The following is a 17,696-nucleotide window of genomic DNA, read 5'->3' as shown; positions in this document are numbered from 1 at the left end:
CGTGGGAGGGAAAAAAAAGTTGCATTAGTCCAGCTCTAAAGCACTACTCAACACTTCGCAATTTTTCTGCACTGCAGAAATGGGATGGCGGTGCCACCTAACGGCAGAAGTTGTGGCTGCGCTTCCCTTTCCGCAGCTCTTCCCGAGCGAGAACGCCGTCACAAGGCGTTATCGCCACTTACGCTACGCATTGCACCGAAGTGAAGTTGTTCCTAATAGGAAAGGATCGCAGCAATATACGTAATGAAGCGCCTTCTCCTATCCTCCTTTAATCTAAGAACGGAGACGTGTTCCCTTCGCATGTACTCTGTGAAATTGGTTTCCAATCGCGACAGTATCAGACGCGCAGCACGGTAAGCCGGCGGCTCGCACGAAAGCACACACAAGGGGCGAAGGAACGATATGCGGGGAGAGAAGGCAGCGACGGGACCATATCTCATAATTAGCGAAGACAGGCCCGGCGCTTCCGGCACGTCGTTGGCTCCGGAGGGCCTCCCGTCGACCTGCCGCTCCTCGCGCCGCCCGACGTCACCGCGGCGTCAGTGCCGAAGTGGTTAAAAAGCGTCGACGTCCACTGAGGAACCGGGCGAGCCGGCTGCCTCGCGTCTGGCCTTTCACAGCTGCACGGAACAACACGTAGCCGATGCCGCCTGCGTTGAGAGTCCGGTCTCTGCCGCAACCACCGGCAAACCAACAAGCTTCGAACACCGCTTATAGGCAAGCCGATCTCTCTCTCTTTCTCCCACTCATCATTCTCGCCACACCACACTCTTTCACACGCGAGTTATAGAAGGACGCCGCCGTCTAGATACATGTTCCCTGACGCAAACCATACACCACAGGAGGTCGTGGTTCTAGACGGACAAAGAGCTCCAGAAAGAATCACAGATAAAAAAAAGAGACCAAGTAAAAGAAAAATATGAAAAAATAATGAAAAAATACATGGAGTACGGAAGAGAAGAATTGAGGGAAAAAAAAGATGTGACAAAGATGGCGGAGAGGAAGAAAAAAAAGGCCGATTCATGGACGATTTGAAATAGTGCTGGTGGCCTAACGCAATATAACGCATAATAACAACATAGCGCCGCAGGGCGAACGCGACAGATAAAAAGAGAGAGAATGCAATTGAGTTGGCGAAAACGAAAAAGCAAAAAAAAAAAACGAGAGTAATAAAATGATAGGAAGAAGAAGAGTGGCAGATGCTTGGAGCGAAACCAGTTCCTCGGCTCCCTGGCAGAGCCGCCGCCGTCGAGGCAGCGAAGCGTCTCGTGAAGGGCCAGCCGGCAGAAAGCAAACAGAGCGCGCTCTTGCTGCTGCTCTCCCTTTCGTTGCTTTGGGCAGTGATGCAAGACGGCCACGAGTTGAACACGAGAGGCAGCGGAAGGCAGCGCCTGTTTCGCGGCGGCAGTGGCCGCGTAGGATTTTGCAACTGCAGCCCGGCACCGCTTCGCCACTCCTTCGCCGGGGCCAGGCGAACTGGTGCATCGACGTCGGAGCACGGACCCCGCCTTATCGGGAACGCTGCTAAGCTGGTCCGTGTGCTTCTAGACTGCACGAACGCGCGTCTAAACGTGACAAGCTTCGGCAATTCTACGGAGGCCTTTTTCCTTCAGCATTTGTGACATGGCAAGCGGCTGTCCGAAGGCGTTCGCCCACTGGTCTGCCTCTTCGTTAATTCATTCGTAACAATCACACGCGCCCCAACTTCGACTTGTGACACGGTTCACAGCGCTATATCGCACTCGACGGAACAACATGGGGCGCTGCTCTGTACAGCGCCTTCGCCACACCACGACACACTATGCAGGGAAGACGCAAATCTGCACAAAAGTGCGGCAACAAATTTTATTTACACGAAGAACTCCGAACTGCAAAGAAAGGGCTGAGTATGGTGCCATCATTCCTTAACAACATTGTGCCGATGCAGATTTAGGTGTAGCAAGATCCCAAAAGTCTATGTAGGACCAATACTTGTGCTAATGTTTGCCAACGTTGGGCAAAGATTGGCCTCATGCTGGCAGCACACGAGGTCAATGGTCTGTTCGTCTGTGCGTTCATAACTACTATTGCCCAGACGACCATGACATAAACGTGACGTAGTACATCGCTTCAGCGAGAAAGACTCGTTTTTTTTTTTTCTTTTCCGTTGACTCAAAGCTTTGGTTTAGGTTCCCACGAATGCGTGAGACGGTTACCACGGCCTTCCTCTTTTAAGAAACACGTGCTCCATCTCTACGTATTGCGCAGGACACCACGAAGTAATACTTTTTTGCGGACTAGTTGGTTCATACTTGAAAAATTGAATTGCTGCACAAACTTCAAGAAAAATAACTTTGTGCAGCAATTCAATTTTTCAACAACGAAGTAGTCGAGGTTATCAGTGTCATAGTGCACACGACATTCCCGGAGCTGCTAAGTTGGCGAAGAAGGAAGAACCGGAGAACAGTACAGTCGCAATATCGAAAAGCTGAGAGATCGGCCTCACTCAATGTTCTGAACTGCTACTCGTCGTCGGGGGAAAGGACGTAAAGCAATAAGAAGAAAGAAGGTGTTCATTATGGCCATGAAGGTGACCGATGAAACAAAACCTTCAATGCCAAGGACTCCTCGCAGTATCTTTTCCAGTTATGTCTGGTACGATAAATTTTTGAGGTTCTTTGAGGTCCCAACACGGTTGAAATGTCACATAGCTATGAACGAGGAGAACGGGTGGAAAGAATGTTCTAATAAAACAACTACATCAGTTATAAGGTCACACAACGAAACTGAAGCCTTGAGAAGTCGTCCGAACATCATAACGTCACGGTAGGTTTTAGTGGCTTCCATCACAGCACATTTTGTTTTTGTTGTATTGCGATAGCAGTTATATGGACACTTTCAGCTGATTCTTGTCGTCGCCGTAATATATCGGATATGTACATGTACATAGATATTTGTAAAATGCGTAAATAAAAATCAATCAGAAGAAAACATTTTTTAAGGAACCCACCGATGATTCGGACCAGCGACACCTCACCCCTAAGCACGCTGCATTAACCAACTGTGCCAAGCGTCTCATTTTTCTTCTTCTTTAATGCATGAAATCATCACCAGTGAGCCAGTGAAGTACGCACAACACACTTGGGCCAAGCGGCTCATACCAGTTCATACGGTCTACCTCACTAATGGCGAGCTATGTATATATACAACTTACCACAGGCTTATTGTCAATGGAATTAAAAAAAAAACATTCTTTAACAAAGCGTGTACTTTGTTTGGACAAGCAATGCATGCTTTCCGTAAATATTGACGAATCTGATGGCTTTTTCAATGGAGCAGTGGGTCCGGTAATGCACATGCAGTTGCATTAAAGGATCATTCCAAAACGTCTCTGGCTCCACTTTCACTCTGACACTACAATAGAAATCGCTCGCATCAAGTTCAGGACTGTTTGGGAAGTTGCTAGTCCTGTCGTGCCTGTGAATTCGATTTCCATCAAAATGCGAACCGCCACTATCACTTTAGGCGGACAAACTAAACTCGCTGCCCCAGAAGAGTTGAGGTGACGCTTACGCCGTTAAAACATCGCACAGCTTCGTCATCGCAACAGTGTACATCTCACAAGCAACCTCACGGACTGACATCGTGAACTTCTTGCTGCACTACTTCCGTGCGGTGGATGTGCCGGTGATAGTCACTGGAGACTTTAAATGTAATGTAATTTGACATGAAAACTAGTGGCTTGTCACTTTTATCGATGCCAAACTTAGACTGTTTCATGTCGGATGATGATATGTGGGGTTTAACGTCCCAAAACCGCCATATGATTACGAGAGACTCCGTAGCGGAGGGCTCCAGAAATTTCGACCTCCTGGGGTTCTTTAACGTGCACCCAAATCTGAGCACACGGGCCCACGACATTTTCGCTTCCATCGATAATGCAGCCGCCGCTGACGGAATTCGATTCCGCGACCTGCGGGTCAGCAGCCGAGTACCTTGGCCACTATAGGCACCGCGGCGGGGCTCCTGCTGGACGTCACGCAGCCAATTATTCACAAGAACACCTGTTAAGATATTGTGGTTACTGCATCACTGTCAATTCAAGCATTATGTTTACTACATTTGATATGGTTCCTGATTCTCCTATAGCTTTACTTTGTATAACATCCCGACGTGTTGCTATCGCATTCATTGCAGATGGCGAAGCAAGAGCGGCAGTATGCAACGCTCCCATGTACGTCAAAGTCCCGCATTTGCGAAGTGATTGTTGAGATCGTTGATGTGAAAATGCGCTGCCACTTATTGGTCGAAACCAGATAATTCAAACAAGTGTCTGCGGGAAACAGACCCCGATATTACTTTTCGTCTTCCGGCTAAAGTAATCCGAATACATGCTAATATACTGCACCGGGTTGGCGTCGCCTTCACTTGTCACTACGCCCACCTAATCGGCCGTGCGGACAGCCCGAATTGTGAGCGCTGCCAAGTGCGCCAGACTTTAGCATTATGTTTGGTGACTGCTTATTATGCGTGACGTAAAGGAAGATGCTATATACCTTCAAAGTTGGCAAGCATCGGACGAACGCCACTCAGAGAAAGCTACATTTTGTCAGCAATGTGCGACGAAACGGTGTCAAAAACTTCTACGAGGGCTGTTTTAGACTCTATAAATAGCACTGGACTAGATAATAAGCTGTAAGATGCTATGCTAAGTGGCTACTGTACGTAAACGCACCACCTTTTCCTGTCCCCATCGTCACCCTTCCTCCTTATTTCTTTCCCCTTCCCTTATCCCTGGTGTAGAGTAGCAGGCTATAGAGCACGCTGTAGCTCAGGCCGACCTCTCTGCTTTATAATAAATTCTCTCTCTCTCCGATTGATTCGGCGTTGTGCCGAAACTTTTCCCTTTGTTACTAGTTCCTGCTTTCATCGCCACGGCAGCATCGTTGTTCAGCGCATAATGACAAGAGCTAGCAGCACGCTCCTATGTGTACGTTGAGCAGATCCTTATTGTGTACGCTGAAATAAAAATACTTCATTTTCACAACAATTGCACGGTGAATGGCAACACTTCTACCATGGTACTCGTGTGTTTCGATGTGTTTAGCTGTAGGGAAACCCCAAATGTTGACAAACAAAGAGAAGGTTCGGCTTTGTCGTCGTGTTCGTCGTGCTCAGCTTACTCTCACTCTCTTCAAGCTAAACCAAACTCACGTCACACATGACGCGTCTGCTGAATGGTCCTCATATTGTGTCCGTTCAGAAACAACGCACCTATTTGTATATTCTCGCGCGCCAACCAAGGGAAGAACAACATAATTCAAGAGAGAAAAAACTTTACTTAGGTTCAGAAGAAACGGATCATGGGAGGCCTTATGGTTCCACTATAGCATAGAGTGATCTGAGCGGCTCCACCCAAGTCAGAACAAGAAATAGCGAGACGGCCCTGAGATTGAGTCGAAAGCATAAAAGGAGATGGATAGACTCACACAGGAAGATACCGAAGCAACGTGCGCCTCAGTGAGCGCCAATTAAAACAACCTTGTCATCCATCCATCGCCCGAAATAATGCACCCGTTGTCAGCACTCTTTGTTCGTTCGCTCATTTGCTGGTTTACCTGTTTACTACACCAACAAAGTCATTTATCGTTGTGTATCGGTGCGTGCGCGTTTCACGCGACCTTTACGGGATTTGTTTGTCTCATTGGCGGTTCACGAACGCGCAATTTTTCAAGCTGCGTGTTTACACGCTGATAGTAAATCGTGGTGTATTCGACTAATCACTGCCGGCGATCAAAAACGCGAGAGTGACGAGGTGCGGTATGATCAAACGTGCACGGACGGGCTCCGCAAACTGCGTAACAGCCTCGGCACATTGATCATTAGTGATAGATGGTGTATCGCCACGACTGCGGCAAAGGCATATAAGTAGTTAGAGCACTCTCTATATTATAACCATGACTATCGTTTGCGCCGACACAGAGCCACGCACATGGCTATACGCAGCGATTAGAGGCGGTTATTCTCGCTCGATTCGATTGGCCGCACCCACTGCAGGCTTCTTCTTCCCTCACTCGCTCGCGGCGTGTCGTAGTTGAGTCGGGCCAACCACGTGTCCCGGTGTTGGGCGGCGCGAATACTCTGTAATTTGCGTTGTGTGCAAGCCTAACCAGTGCAATTACCCAATGAGCTCATCACGTCTGCCTGTTATACGGCGTCCTCTTCCTGGACATCGTGTACACAGCTGAAGTCGCCAGAAGAAGCCTAATAAATGTCCACATTCAGGCTGTCTCAAACTGGTTGCGAGACAGTCGCAGCCCGCGGCAGCCACACGGTCGAGTGGACGTCCTCTACGCGGATGATCCAGAACATGCAAAAGACACTCGCGCCTATACAGCGTACAAGTTCCGACGGCGCCGCAGGGCCAAAACGCTTTTATGGATAAGTGGCGACGGGGGAATAGAGCTCGTAGAGAAGGTAGTGAAGTCCAATACTAGATGATCGGCCGCTCACTCAAGAAAACACCTTGGGAGCATGGTCTTGAAGTACGTCAGCCCAGAAAACCACAGGAGCTCTGCTGCAGTTCTTGAAGGTGACATCAGTGAGCGATCACCTCTGAAACCGTGCGCTTTGTGTGCAATGTGCACCTCTTTCTCTCTTTTTTCTCTTGTTTATTTTTTTATTCCCCTCTCCCCACGTCTAGGGTATCAAACTGGACGTAGTGTAGTTATCCTGCCCACCTTTCCAACATTTCTTCTCTTTCTCTCGCAAAATAAATCACTCAATCGATCGTCTTTGAGCTCGGAGTAGTTTAGAGACTCAAGGACTTCCGAGTTGTAGGTTTAACTTGAAAGGCCTCATATTTGGTGCATCTGGGCTCGAAATATCGTGACGCTTTCTGTCTTTACTGGTTACTAAATCAGTCTTGCGATACAAGCCGTTCTCTAGTGTGCCTAACACCCTAATGCTAATTATGTAAGCACCGCATCGGCGGCACGCCGATATCGAGCGACGACGACAGACTATACTATACCTAATGACACGCACGCAGACGACGTAACGTGACGCCGATAACATTTGCGAGTCAAGGAAGTGCTTCCAACGGCTCCACGGGAAGCCTTAGATATAGCTCTAAATTGAAGGTTGGGACTATCGGCTCCGTCGAGATAAATGCGTTTCTTTGTTTTCCTCTCATTAGCAGCGCTGCCACTATATATAACAGCCGGCACCTTTTTCTCGTGCTCAGCTCAGGGTGGCCCATGAGCCCACCTCGAGTGCTGCCATCACATTCGCTGGGGGGCACTATACGTACGTAACAACGGTGGCACAGGCGGGCCAGAGGTTGCTGAACCGAAGAAGAAGCACCACCGCATGCCTCGGCGTCCTCTTCTACCTCCTCGTTTCGGATTGCGCATTAGTCTTACTTCCTGTCCTTCTCTCCCCTCGCGGCCGTCGCCCGTTCCCTCTCTTTCCTCCTCGCCCCCTCTTAATTTCCCGCGTCTGGCGTAATTATCGCCGCAAGTTGGCTCCCGCGTGCCTCCACCCAAACGCACTGCTTGCTTCTTCTTTTTCACCCAACGCGATCGTGGGCGCGCACTGCGGCGACGCGCCGAGGAGCCCGCTGCGTCTCGTGCCCACTTCATTACGGCCACAGAAGGGCGGCCGCCACTGCAATGCAAACGCGCCGTCCCGATAGTTGCGTGCATTGTTCAGTAAGCGCGCACGTACTAAACATGTGCAACGGAAGCCGATTGGCGAAACCGATTTACGCTTGCGAATAGCGCTCAATCGTTGCACAACAAGAACAGCAGAAATGGTTAGCCGTCGCAGCCGGTGGCCCTGTGGTTGCGCTGCTCGGCAGCTGGTCTACAAGACGTTGGCCCGACCCGGGCCGCATTTTGACGGAGGCAAAATTCTACAGGCCCGAGCATCGAGTATACGTTCGAGAACGTCCATGTGGTCGAAATCACCTGGATCCCTGCGCCATACGGTGTCTCCTCTCAGCCTATTTGGGACGCCTGAACCTCGTAAACTAACTCTCAGAAATCACTGACGAGCACAGAATGCAAGAAGGCACTGCCATTAGGTGCACTGTTCTCCAGTGCTTACTCCTGGAAATTCATTTCGCTTTCGACAATACGCCACGACGCTGCTGACGTGGCTTTCGTTAGAGCTATTTTGGGCATCACTGTCAGTCCATGTGAATATAACGAGGGAAGTTGCTCACGTCCTGTATAAGCTCCTTTTCAAGGACATTGGTCCATGGGTGGGCTGAGGGGATAGAGAAACAACTTTATTCAAGTGAAACATTTCACAGAGGAATGGCGATCAGGCCGTGTCTGGCCTCCACCTCCGGCAGAAATTGTGGAGCCCACTCACCCATGCAATATATTTTACCCTTGGGGCTCACTAGGACTCACGGCTCGATTTGAGTCCGAGTAAGTCGACACATGAATGAGTTTGCCGACCTATGGACTCCTTCCTACCAGAATCTACAACTGACATTTTAATAGTTTAAACTGTAAAAGCGCGACTTATGGTGGTATTATGCCCCAAATAGAATAAATGGTGGCATCGTCTGTTCTTAAGAGCCACGTTCCGGATATGGCCCTACCAAGTTGTAAAAAAATTACATTGTAAAGCCATTCTCACTTCGGCCAACAACAAATTTTAATGGTACGCACCTGCAATGGTGGCGATGCCGCGTCAAAAGGCAATTCGGGTATTCACCGAGACGAAAATCAATAGGGTCGGGCATTAGAAGTTCCCCTCAGGCAGTCGAACATAAGCCGTGGACCCCCTACTGCGGCGTCGTTCATGAGCCATGTATGAGCCATGCTGTTTATGGGAGTACGTTAAAGACCCCAGTTTATGGAGTGTCACGTAGGCTAATAATAAGAACCATAGCGCCAATTGCGCATTCGCACTCTAACTCTCTCGGGCACTCGCCACACATCCTCGTAACCAAGCCTGGTTAACGCGATAGTTACCGGAGCCCATAAGCGGCGCTGGCGAAAATAACAAAGCGAAACGAAATTCGCAAGACCATCGCGAACTCGGAATGCATATGAAATCGCATCAGCACGAAGAAGTGCGCGCACCCTCTGTGCGCACAGGCGAAGACACTCGGGCTTACTCCCGATCACCTACGTCGGCGCATAAAGAAGCGGGAAACACACCAGACGTGCACAGCGCTCGTGCCTTCCTTCAATGTTCGGCAAACTTGTCCGTGTGCAGTGTTTAGATCGACCTGGAACTCGTAATACGACTCACCATCACCATGCTGCACGCAACTTTTTCGAGAGGGTAAGTGCAGCGACTCCCCGCCGGCCGCGGCTCATTTGTAAGAAGAGTTTCTTCTTCCACTGCCGCCTGGATCGCGCCGATCCAGGCGGCCGTGCTTTTTTTGGGGAAGGCCTCCGGCAGAGGGCGTCGCAACTTATGGCCTCACACCCGCCGCCAGACAGCATGTACTTTGTTTTGCCAGTTATGGGCAAAAGTACGGCCGAGGGAGACGACAGTACCGCGACTGCGCACGCGGGAGATTATTAACCGCATCGAGGCATAAAGATGGTGCGGAGGAAGGAGGAGAGACCGCGGCACGAGCAGCCTTTTACCAGCTCAGAGCCACGCACACATAAGCGTGTACGCATGACTGCAGTGTGTGCAGTCGCAAACCCCCAACCTCCTCAACTAGAAGTGTGCGGGATCCCATCAGTCATTACGGCGAGATGAGCACGGGAAATGAAACCGTACGCTGTCGCGATTCCCACAGGCTTGATGTTTGTCGCGTGAGACACGTTTTAAAGGAGGACCCTTAATCAGAAGTGCGACACGCGTGAAGAAAAATCTTTTTTTTGTTTTCTTTATTTGTCACACGTTTGCGTCCAGTCATACAGTGCGATTCGCTCAAAACGAGTCGTACGCCTCGTAGTCTTAATACCACGCGGCTGCACGTGATTACGACTGTGTAATTACGACTGAAAAGTTGGCTGCATCGACGACACCATCCACGATGGGCCGCAGAAACAAACGCTTGTTCCTTCATGAAACCAGCTACAAAACACTACGCGGTAATAGTTTATTTCGGGCGGCCAGAGCAGAAAGTGCGCAAACAACACAAGGGAGCACGTATCTATAGATTGGAAGTTGTTCTTCCAGTTTTCTCTTCACATGAAGACCTTTCTGGTTTGGCTGCTTGAAAAGGCGCTCTGTTTTAAATCGCGCGTATCCTACACTGCAGGTATCAACATCGTGTTTGAGAAGGCTTTCGTTCTCTCTCTTTGTACCTCTCTTTTCAGTGAAACATTCGTCAACATCTAGCTATAGCTTTTTTGTTGTGTCTACTTAGATGCTCAACATGCAATATAGCGCCGCAAGATAGACTAGCATGACTGTCGCATGACTGACAGCAGACCTTTTTTTTCTTCAGTTTTGTTAAGCTTATACTAAGGACGGTGTCCGTTAGCGAACAGTATGTGTTTCTTAGACAACACATTTCCTGCGTGATGCAATAGAAAAACCACCAGCCATCACCTAGAAAACGAGCGAGCAATAAATCACAAGCGCTCTTTGTCTAAACCCAAATGTAAAGTAAAAGCAAGAGTTAAGTATATATGTACCCTGAACACCGTGTCACTGACGTCTGTGAGCGAAACAATTCAGCTCTTCGAAACACTTCGAGCTACTCAGATGCGCGTATACTGATATATAGACGACCACGCTGGAATGCCCATAATGCCAGCTTTGGACACGCAGCCCTAGAATTCATTCAAGGAGGCAAGGCAAAACACCCTTTGCCAAACTCAAGGATCAGATGACACTGATAAAAGTACAGGCAACCCTATATCCCAGCGTTAGAGGAGGACAATGATTAAGTGTATGGTGTCCTGCCTCTCCGTTTGGAACGCCGCTGTTGTAAAAGACGGTGTTTAGTAATTTGCATAGGAATATCGTTGGCACACATTGAAAAAAACAGGGCTAGGAGGCTCACCAGTAAATATACGACTGGCACTGAAAGCGATATTACGATAAACAGCGTTAAGCAAAAAAAAGTTTGATAGACAGAGAGGATGTACTGGATGGAAGCAATAAAAAAACAACTATTTCTTTTTTGCGTATTCAATATAATGAAAGGGCCAAAATAAAAATAAGGAGAGAGCTTGTAATGACTATTAAGGGGAAGCATTTCAGTTTCAGTTAATTTGGCAATCTTTTTCAGAAATTCTTTTAAAGCAAAATGCTTGAAGCGAGGCCGGGCTGTCGTAGAACACGTAGCTATAAAGCGATCGAGATTCAGCACGGAAGAACAACAATGCACAGAAGATAAGGAAACGACGGAGCGTGGTCTGATTGAATGTGAAGATATTTATGGACCCAGATGCACGTTTGGGCACGGACCTGCTTATGAAGTCTTCGGTTTTGGGAACAATGGAGAGCTGAACACACCCGCGATAGAAATAAGCAAGAGACGGTTGGAGTGTTGGTACCACAAAACTAGAGACAATGAAGAGCAAAAATTAATATTGCGGGGAATAAGGGCATTCTGCCGCTAGGGGCACGTGACTCGGCTGCGAGTTTGTTTTTGTTGTTTTGTTATAGTAAGATCGATTTATTCGTAGTAAGAAAAGCACAGTGTCAACATAAAAAAAACATTATTTTTTCTTTGTCCAACCTGGTGGCAGACATGTCTATGCCTCGTTATATAGAGGACACTCATAACTTTAACTCTTCTATTCAAAACCAAAACTTCAGCGTAGCAGGAGTCACAGTTTCAGTAGTATATTGAGAAGAAACATCCAGAACTTAGAAGCAATGCATTATGTAACTTGTTTTGGAGGCAAGCATTGTATGCAATGCCGCCGAGTACAAAGGGTTGGGGTCAAAAATGTATTTTCCCAACTTTTGAACGATTTCGCAGTTGATCTTTTTTTTTTCTCGCAATGACACCCATCTGTTTTCCTCTGAGTGTTCTGATAACGAAATCTGGCTCTTGGTTCGAGGTTAATGCAAGATTGTCGACGACGGAAGCTAAACGCATCTCATGCTTAAAACTCTCGGGCCCTTGCGATATGGCCGGCCGTACTTCTCGTTGCTGCGAAAGAAGTGCGCTGATCGACGGGAACAAAAACAATCGGGAAGACGGGTGGGCAGCTATCTACCAGTTGATGACGGCAGTTCACCTTTACGCACTATTTAGGATATCGTTGTTGCAGTGGACGTAAAATACGCTCATGATGATAGGCAACATGAGCTAGATATATATAGCTGTGTAAAATCTCGGACAACCAAAAGAAAAGTGCCGTGAATGGATTACGGAACATCTTACATACCCTTTGCTCGTCAATGATGCTAATTAAGCTCCGAGAAGGAGAGAGAGAGAACGAGAGGCACCGCATGAGGTTCTTAAGATTCGTCTCTTTTAAATACTTGTAAGCTTTCCGCCGCATAACACCTACAGCCATGCACCGAGCAGGCCAACACTGTGCCTCAATCGCTATTACCGTCCGTACTTGTCCATGTCCCGACTTACGCAGACCGTATCGACATTCGAGAGCGGACGCGCTGTCGTCGAACCTCCCAATTAGACGACGATTATGACGACGACGTATGCGGAACCGGTGGAACCCAGTTTCGAGCCCCGTCGAAACGAGCAGGACGAGCACGGCGGGGTCGCTGAGCGGCGAGACGGGAAACAAGTGTCCACCCGCACGGAATGACCGCAGTTCCCGCGGTATAGTTGCCCGCCGACGGCTTATCGGCCGGAATGTGGGGACATGCGAGGGAACGCACGGCCATGGTAGGGTGGCTAGCCATGGTGAGCACGGGGCCGGTGTCCGGCCACGCATCGTCCATTATGCATTCCGGTCACGGCTCTACGACGCCGGAGCGACAGTCGACCCCTCGTTTGCCACCGCCGGGCAACGTGGCCCCGGCCGAAGCCACAGAAATGACAACCGGTGCTCTCTTTCCCAGGCGCCACCTATGAAATTTCGCATTCGCTAGACTGCCTATCAATTAGCGTACAGTACTTAATGACTGAAGAGGTACTGGCACGTTTTTTTTTCTTTTTTTACAGCGAAAGCTGTTCAAAACACGGATCACGTATTGCACCGTAGTTGTCGATCGTCGCTGTTGCCGCCGGCGTCCGTAACCAGTATCGCAAGAAATAAGAAGAAAAAAAAAACTTGGTAAGTAAAAATACACCAAGTACACTACGGGATACGAACCCGCGGCTGCTGCGTGGCGGCACAGTATTTTACTACTGAGCCACGCAGGTGCCTGCAACGCCTTTCCAAGCTCGCCTCAGACAGGCTTGATGTCGGGAAAGGAATCGCGTTAATATGAGTAATAAAACGTTATAGAACATCAAAGCAACAACCAGGCGTCACACAATGCTAATTGCGTAACAAGTGGGTCGTCCAATGCTACAAACCATCACAAAAACTTGTTCTTCATCACTTATTAACTGTCGGACATACCCACTTCGGGGATATTCTTCATCGTCGCCTGTCACTGCACAAACAATTGAACATTTTTAGCAAGTGTGTAGCGGATACCACGCTTCTCCAGGGAATGACGAATTATGGCATAGTGAATGCCGGCATACTACCTATAAATTATTATTATCAATGGCGTAGTGAGTACCCGGCAAGTGTGCTTGTAGCAGTCACCCAAAGAGTGTTTTGCAAATGCTCTGAAAGGCCACTCTTCCAGCTTTCGCTCTTATACTGTGCTGCGCGTTTCACGCAGGCCTGCATGGCGGTTTTTCGGTTGCTTTCTTGCGTCGAATGAATATCCAAGCCACCAAGAGCCTAGAAAATGTACTGCTTAACACGAGTAGACCTTGAAAAAGTAATTACAGTGTGTTTCTAAATGTTACTTTGATTTCTTATCGTACCCTGACGTCACAACATGGTATGAGTTTCTTGCCACCTGCTCCCACATGCTATATCGTGACGTTTTCCGCAACGTGGCTTTGTTGGTGACGCACCAACAGCCATTTTGAATGTTTTGATGACGCACTTCGTCCATTTTGGAAGTTTTGGTACCTGACATGATCAGAACCATGACTGCTGCGTGAACTCACCAGAATCAGTACGGTAGCCGAACGTCAAGTTGGTGTCGACGTCGGTAGGTGCGCCATGAGAGAATGCACTGTAATGTGAAAAAAGAAAAAAAGATAAGCACTTGTTAAGCCGAGCAACTGCACTTGTTTGGCACTGTATGACAGTGTAAACTGAGCTTCGAAAACTTGTGTCAGTGCCCTTTCAAAGAGATTATTAACGATTACTGAAGTTTTGCGCCCCAAAACCACAATGTGATAACGGGGAACGTCGTAGTTGAGGGCTCCGCCAATTTCGACCATCTGGTTGTTTTGAACGTGCGCTTTATTCTAAGCACGCGGACTTCTTCCCTAGAAACGCGGCCGCCGCAGCTGGCATTTGTATGCCTTTATTTTGCTTTACAAACACCAGAAATGATCAGGATAGGTTACTCGCTTCCCGCCTTTGTCGTGCACGTTGTCCGGCAGGTGTATACAGTGTACTTAAAAGCATGCTCCGTTAACTCCCGTCGAAATCGGCAACAACGACCATCGTGCCACAACCAGCTGGCATCGGCCTCGTACTGCACCGAACTAGCGTCGTTCGGGCACACGAAAACCAGTATGGCTGGACCGATCGCTCACCGCGGTACATGCAGCAAAAAAAGCGCGGCGCGCTGCCTCGGCAGTCTTGACCTGCCGCGCACTTGGCGATCGTAGCACGGCGAGCAGCCGCGAGAACAGGCGCAAGCGAGCGCGGGGGACAACGGTGGCCTCGCGCATTCGATGAATTATGCGGCCACGAGCTTAACCAGAGACGCAGTGTAGTTCAACACAGTGGTCGACCGCGGAGGTGTGAATATACGTTTCGGCGAGGGCCCCGTGCTCCGTGCTCTGTGTGAATCGAGAGGCCGCGTGGTTGTGCGGCGCAGCGTGCTTTGGGGGAGGGGAAGATCGCGAAGGAGCTGTCAAATTGTTCTCAGCTGAACGTAAATGAACGGAAGGCCGAGGGCTCTCATGCCGCGCGATGCTCCCAGTGAGAACGAGGCCGCTCGAAAAAAAAATATATATGCGGGGGTATTTCCTGCGCGACGCAATCACTTACGGGTTTTGTCTCTCGTGGGAAGAGAAAAAAATACGGCATAACTCGATTCTTTCGCTCACTAACTGAGCCAATAACCCGGCACGCGAAGACGACACGGAGACGAAACCAAAATGGAACACGCAGCAGCGCGGTGTTGCTTTTTCCGCCCGTGTCGTTTTTGCGCTCAGTTTGATGTTGTGTAAGATGCATGACCAATTAGCAAGCCCAGTAGTCCCTTTTCCTCCTGTCCATATACGTCATTTGAAGCACTTCTCACTATATTATGAAACGAATGAAGAATTTCTGAGGGGTCATTTCTTTGTTCGAACAAGCACAGTATAACTGTGATATAAACGTGACAAAAGTGCAGTGAATGCAACCTGCGACTTTCGGTATTACGCGCCCGATGATTTTAGACTGAGCTACGGTGGTGGTCGTCCCCTGGTCCACTTTATTGGTTTTGCTCATGAAACCTGACAGTGTTAGTCAGCGCCTCTCGTAGCCACGACGGAAAAGTTTTCATTTCAATGTGTATGCAACATAACGTGGTTCTATAAGCGGACATTATGTCACGAAGATTCACGCAGAAACCATTCATGTTGAAAGGATAAATATGCCATAGCGTATCAAACAGAATACGAAAGGTGACTATGATAATTATTTCTCCCTCTGTCATACGTTGACAAATGTCCGAACTAAATAGCACGTGAAAACAAAGATATACGGTCATCTCGCATAAAAAGGTGTCATTGGTTCTACAACGTGACTTAAACACAAACGAACAAAGACAGCAACAAAGAGTTTCCTAAAATTAACTAGAGGGGACTCTGGCGCTGCGATCGTTCAGCGACCATAGGAATGATGGGTAGTACATGGATTTGCCTAGTATTCGTACTTGCGGGCGGCTAATCACACTTGTGGCTTAGTTTATTGCTGTTTTTCGGTTTGGTTTCGAAGGAAAGAACCAACCCTTTTAAACTTCGTGACCCGAATGGTAAGCCTGAAAGAATAAGGTGGTGAAGCGCAACCACTGAATATTTTCTGATTTTTCTGTCATGAGAAAGCAGCTCCAAGCCGCACGAACACACACGGAACAAGAAGCAGGCCAGAAGTACGAATAGTAGACAAATACGTGTACTACGCATCATTCCCATGCTCGCTGAAGCGCCGTGCGTTGCAGCTCCCATATACACTAGCGCCAAAGTTAGTGTATATTTAGGAAACTCTATGGACAGCAAGTCAATTAATAATCTCGCACACAAGAGCAGTGATTAAAAGCTGTAGAAAACAGTTGCACGAGAAATAAAAACGGCGTGCTAAATTCATTGGGAAACAAGCTTCCCGCGCTTAAGTCTCGTTCGTAGCCGCCAGAACCTACAGTGCCAACCAAGTAAGTATACAATAAATAAATAAATAAATAAATAAATAAATAAATAAATAAATAAATAAATAAATAAATAAATAAATAACACACTGCAGTGCAAGACTCCTCTATAGGGCAACAATATCGTGAACGGCCGCGAACACCATCCGTCAGGCACGGCCTTTGTCGCTATTTGCTCCGCAGAAGAGTCGCCGTTCTCTTCGCGTTCTCACCCCTCTGGGAGTTTCCCAGAGCCGCGGTGCGAATAGCGTTGCATGGAAGCAGCACTTTGCCCCCAGGAGGTGCAACGATACACCAAAGGAAAGTTGCCGAAAACCCCCGGGCGACCGGATACATGCGTTGCTCCCATTTCCTCACACGTAACATGTTCCCCCTTTTTACTCTACAGGCAATCAATGCGCGTGGTATATGTAACGAAAGCGAGAGAGCAACGGAGGGATGAAGAGGACCAACAAAGATAAGAACGGACGAAGAAGAAAGAAGTATCCGCGGGGAAATGTTCTCTCCAACGACCATCGCGGATACAGCGAGCCACAATAAAGCCCGCCGATATCGCGAGGAAGACGACAGACGCGCCGAACAAAACGCGACGAGCAACTGCAGAAACAACCGCCCACCACGCACCGCCAAGCCAATTCCTTTGTTCGTTACTACTGATTTTTTCTTTTCTGTTTTCTTTGCTGGGCAGTATCTCTGGCACCAGTATACAGCGCCTTCACGCGGCTGCAGAGTTCCCTCCTCTTCCGACAACTGCAGTTCCCGGATGGATGAGCGAGTCCAAATCGGCGACGGAGGCGATTCCACGGCGTGCCGCAAAGCAGCGGCATTCTGCGGGTCCAGTCGTGCGAAACAGCGGAGGCTCTCCTCTCCGGAGGGTTGAACCGATGATGAATGAACGTCGCGCGATTGACGCTCGGTAGTCGCGCCCGCGTCGTCATAGTCTCTCTCTCTCTCTCACGTCGTTCTCGCACCAGGACGATCGAGCAATCATCCACGCGGACCGCGAATTTCTCTCTCGCGAAAAAAAAAGAAAAAGAAAGCCGCCGCGCATCGTTCCGCGCCAATGAAGGCGCCGGCGCGTCAAGCGACGCACTTAGAGACGTGGAGGTTTTCTTCCCTAGACGCCTTTTCTATACTGCCATTTTGTTTTACTTCTGTTGGACTGTACATCATTTCCCGAGGTTTAATATATCAGCAGAAGAAAG

At 48.7% G+C, this 17,696-nt stretch overlaps 1 protein-coding gene across 2 annotated transcripts in view; it reads right to left on the bottom strand.

The window, feature by feature from the left end:
* Vang (Strabismus domain-containing protein Vang) overlaps positions 1-17,696 on the bottom strand; it is a 154,598-nt gene that overhangs the window by 71,903 nt on the left and 64,999 nt on the right. Inside the window, exon 2 of one of the 2 annotated variants that reach the window (XM_037423567.2) lies at positions 14,069-14,136. The exons of the other annotated variant lie outside the window; for it this stretch is intronic. The gene's annotated coding sequence lies outside the window, so the exon portion shown is untranslated. The remainder of the gene's footprint in view (positions 1-14,068; positions 14,137-17,696) is intronic. 2 annotated transcript variants of the gene reach the window in all.

Source organism: Rhipicephalus microplus, chromosome 4, assembly GCF_043290135.1.
Source record: "Rhipicephalus microplus isolate Deutch F79 chromosome 4, USDA_Rmic, whole genome shotgun sequence".
Lineage (NCBI taxonomy): Eukaryota > Metazoa > Arthropoda > Arachnida > Ixodida > Ixodidae > Rhipicephalus > Rhipicephalus microplus.
The sequence above is the reverse complement of the archived record's forward strand: the minus strand, read 5'-3'. Positions and strand labels throughout refer to the sequence as shown.